This window comes from Ranitomeya imitator, chromosome 1 (assembly GCF_032444005.1).
Source record: "Ranitomeya imitator isolate aRanImi1 chromosome 1, aRanImi1.pri, whole genome shotgun sequence".
NCBI classification, from domain to species: domain Eukaryota; kingdom Metazoa; phylum Chordata; class Amphibia; order Anura; family Dendrobatidae; genus Ranitomeya; species Ranitomeya imitator.
In genome coordinates this window covers 248,444,312-248,449,090 of record NC_091282.1, presented here as the reverse complement: position 1 = coordinate 248,449,090, position 4,779 = coordinate 248,444,312, and the positions used below count along the sequence as shown (strand labels likewise).

The window sequence follows — 4,779 nt, the reverse complement described above, 5'->3', positions numbered from 1 at the left end:
AGCGTTTGATACCGTGCCGCACAAGAGGTTGGTACACAAAATGAGAATGCTTGGTCTGGGGGAAAATGTGTGTAAATGGGTTAGTAACTGGCTTAGTGATAGAAAGCAGAGGGTGGTTATAAATGGTATAGTCTCTAACTGGGTCGCTGTGACCAGTGGGGTACCGCAGGGGTCAGTATTGGGACCTGTTCTCTTCAACATATTAATTAATGATCTGGTAGAAGGTTTACACAGTAAAATATCGATATTTGCAGATGATACAAAACTATGTAAAGCAGTTAATACAAGAGAAGATAGTATTCTGCTACAGATGGATCTGGATAAGTTGGAAACTTGGGCTGAAAGGTGGCAGATGGGGTTTAACAATGATAAATGTAAGGTTATACACATGGGAAGAAGGAATCAATATCACCATTATTACACACTGAATGGGAAACCACTGGGTAAATCTGACAGGGAGAAGGACTTGGGGATCCTAGTTAATGATAAACTTACCTGGAGCAGCCAGTGCCAGGCAGCAGCTGCCAAGGCAAACAGGATCATGGGGTGCATTAAAAGAGGTCTGGATACACATGATGAGAGCATTATACTGCCTCTGTACAAATCCCTAGTTAGACCGCACATGGAGTACTGTGTCCAGTTTTGGGCACCGGTGCTCAGGAAGGATATAATGGAACTAGAGAGAGTACAAAGGAGGGCAACAAAATTAAAAAAGGGGATGGGAGAACTACAATACCCAGATAGATTAGCGAAATTAGGATTATTTAGTCTAGAAAAAAGACGACTGAGGGGCGATCTAATAACCATGTATAAGTATATAAGGGGACAATACAAATATCTCGCTGAGGATCTGTTTATACCAAGGAAGGTGACGGGCACAAGGGGGCATTCTTTGCGTCTGGAGGAGAGAAGGTTTTTCCACCAACATAGAAGAGGATTCTTTACTGTTAGGGCAGTGAGAATCTGGAATTGCTTGCCTGAGGAGGTGGTGATGGCGAACTCAGTCGAGGGGTTCAAGAGAGGCCTGGATGTCTTCCTGGAGCAGAACAATATTGTATCATACAATTAGGTTCTGTAGAAGGACGTAGATCTGGGGATTTATTATGATGGAATATAGGCTGAACTGGATGGACAAATGTCTTTTTTCGGCCTTACTAACTATGTTACTATGTTACTAAATGCAGTTTTCCATTCATCGCCTCGCTTAATACGCACAAGATTATACGCACCACGAAGATCTATCTTGGTGAACCAACTAGCCCCCTTAATCCGAGCAAACAAGTCAGATAACAACGGCAAGGGGTACTGAAATGTAACCGTGATCTTATTTAGAAGGCGGTAATCTATACAAGGTCTCAGCGAACCATCCTTCTTGGCCACAAAAAAAGAACCCTGCTCCTAATGGCGACGATGACGGGCGAATATACCCCTTCTCCAAGGACTCCTTCACGTAAGTCCGCATAGCGGCGTGCTCAGGCACAGATAAATTAAACAGTCGACCCTTTGGGAATTTACTACCAGGAATCAAATTGATAGCACAATCACAATCCCTATGCGGAGGTAGGGTATCGGACTTGGGCTCATCAAATACATCCCGGTAATCAGACAAGAACTCTGGAACCTCAGAAGGGGTGGATGACGAAATAGACAGAAATGGGACATCACCATGTACCCCCTGACAACCCCAGCTGGACACAGACATGGATTTCCAATCTAATACTGGATTATGGACTTGTAGCCATGGCAACCCCAACACGACCACATCATGCAGATTATGCAACACCAGAAAGCGAATAACCTCCTGATGTGCAGGAGCCATGCACATGGTCAGCTGGGTCCAGTACTGAGGCTTATTCTTGGCCAAAGGCGTAGCATCAATTCCTCTCAATGGAATAGGACACTGCAAGAGCTCCAAGAAAAACCCACAACGCCTAGCATACTCCAAGTCCATCAAATTCAGGGCATTTGTGTGAATCCACAAATGCCATGACAGAATAAGATGACAAAGAGCAGATCAAGGTAACGGACAAAAGAAATTTTGACTGTACCGTACCAATGGTGGCAGACCTAGCGAACCGCTTAGTGCGCTTAGGACAATCAGAGATAGCATGAGTGGAATCACCACAGTAGAAACACAGCCCATTCTGACGTCTGTGTTCTTGCCGTTCAACTCTGGTCAAAGTCCTATCGCACTGCATAGGCTCAGGTTTATGCTCAGATAATACCGCCAAATGGTGCACAGATTTACGCTCACGCAAGCGTCGACCGATTTGAATGGTCAAAGACATAGACTCATTCAGACCAGCAGGCATAGGAAATCCCACCATGACATCCTTAAGGGCTTCAGAGAGACCTTTTCTGAAAATAGCTGCGAGCGCACCTTCATTCCATTGAGTGAGTACGGACCACTTTCTAAATTTCTGACAATATACCTCTATCTCATCCTGACCCTAACACAGAGTCAGTAAATTTTTCTCTGCCTGATCCACTGAATTAGGTTAATCGTACAGCAATCCGAGCGCCAGGAAAAACGCATCAATATTACATAATGCAGGATCTCCTGGCGCAAGAGAAAATGCCCAGTCCTGAGGGTCGCCACGTAAAAAAGAAATAATGATCCTAACTTGTTGAACTGGGTCACCAGAGGAGCGAGGTTTCAAAGCCAGGAATAGTTTACAATTATTTTTGAAACTAAGAAGTTTAGTTCTATCTCCAAAAAAACAAATCAGGAATAGGTATTCTAGGTTCTAACATAGATTTCTGATCAATAGTGTCTTGAATCTTTTGTACTCTTGCCGTGAGCTGATCCACACATGAAGACAGACCTTTAATGTCCATCGCTACACCTGTGTCCTGAACCACCCAAATGTCTAGGGGAAAAAAAAGGCAAAACACAGTGCAGAGAAAAAAAAATGGTCTCAGAACTTCTTTTTTCCCTCTATTGAGAATCATTAGTACTTTTGGCCTCCAGTACTGTTATGATCTGGTAATTCAGTACCACAATGGACATAGAAGTCAGAGCATATACAGTGACCTGACAATAACCCAAAAACATAGAACGAGCTCTGAGACGTGGGAACTCTGCTGACCGCAATCCCTAATCCTCTCCAACCACACTAGAGGCAGCCGTGGATTGCGCCTAACGCTCCCTATGCAACTCGGCACAGCCTGAGAAACTAGCTAGCCTGAAGATAGAAAATAAGCCTACCTTGCCTCAGAGAAATACCCCAAAGGAAAAGGCAGCCCCCACATATAATGACTGTGAGTTAAGATGAAAAGACAAACGTAGAGATGAAATAGATTTAGCAAAGTGAGGCCCGACTTTCTGAACAGAGCGAGGATAGGAAAGGTAACTTTGTGGTCAACACAAAACCCTACAAACAACCACGCAAAGGGAGCAAAAAGACCCTCCGTACCGAACTAATGGCACGGAGGTACACCCTCTGCGTCCCAGAGCTTCCAGCAAGCAACAAAAAACAAATAAGCAAGCTGGACAGGAAAAAACAGCAAACAAAAAGCAAAAGCGGAACTTAGCTATGCAGAGCAGCAGGCCACAGGAATGATCCAGGAGGAAACAGGTCCAATACTAGAACATTGACTGGAGGCCAGGATCAAAGCACTAGGTGGAGTTAAATAGAGCAGCACCTAACGACTTCACCACATCACCTGAGGAAGGAAACAAAGAGGCCGCAGTACCACTTTCCTCCACCAACGGAAGCTCACAGAGAGAATCAGCCGAAGTACCACTTGTGACCACAGGAGGGAGCTCTGCCACAGAATTCACAACACCTCTCCTCCCCACACACACACACACACACACACACACACACACACCATTCACTTCTCTGCACATTTCCCTGCAGCGCGATACACACACACATACACACCCAATACTGAGCGCCACACACACACACACACACACACACACACACACACACACACACACACACACGATGTATTCCTGTTACCGTTTTTTGATCTGAATATAATGTGGTTGTTATATACTTGTTATTGGATCGTGTGGTGCTCTTTTTAGAGCTGGGACGGCATTGACTTGTGTGTGACCTAGCCCTGTATATATCTACGTAGATGCCTACAAATTTTCGCATGTTCCTGGATACATCTTTGGCCCTTTAGTTATGTATATATACTGTTTATATTACTAACATGGCATGTATGGTTCCCAGTGCCCTTTTCTTGTTTTTTGTTTTGTGTATCTTGTCTGGTGGCTAATCACTGTTGCCACCGTCTCCGTGCCTTCCACAATAAAGCAATTTTTACTGAAAGACCATAGGTTATTGGTTGGATTTTCCTCCCCCCTACACACACACACACACACACACACACACACACACACACACACACACACACACACACACACACACACACACACACACACACACACACACATATTCACATACACACACATTCACATACACACATTCACATATACACACACATTCACATACACACACACATTCACATACTGTGATGCAGTGACCAATGTTGCAGCCAGGGGGCGCTGCATGTGCACTTCGGGATGCACTTGGAGACATAATTGTGTTGAAGGACCTGTGGTGATGTCACGCTCACCTGACTGGCCATATGACAGGTACCTGGGTGTGGTTACACCTATGAAAAGTAGGTGTGTGTAGCACATGGAGGGAGTGTGTGGGAGACTGCAACTGTGGACAGACTTCCATGTGTCCTGGCTGGACACTACAGACTGACCTGTGTGCTGTAAGTCTTGGACGGTCGGTGTTGGAGACTCCTACGAGT

At 44.9% G+C, this 4,779-nt stretch overlaps 1 protein-coding gene across 1 annotated transcript in view; it reads left to right on the top strand.

Annotated features, from left to right (window-relative positions):
* Positions 1-4,745: 4,745 nt before the first annotated feature.
* The window catches only part of IFT81 (intraflagellar transport 81), a 251,786-nt gene continuing 251,752 nt past the window's right edge, over positions 4,746-4,779 (top strand). Inside the window, exon 1 of the mRNA XM_069755306.1 lies at positions 4,746-4,779. This exon is cut by the window's right edge and continues 100 nt beyond it. The gene's annotated coding sequence lies outside the window, so the exon portion shown is untranslated.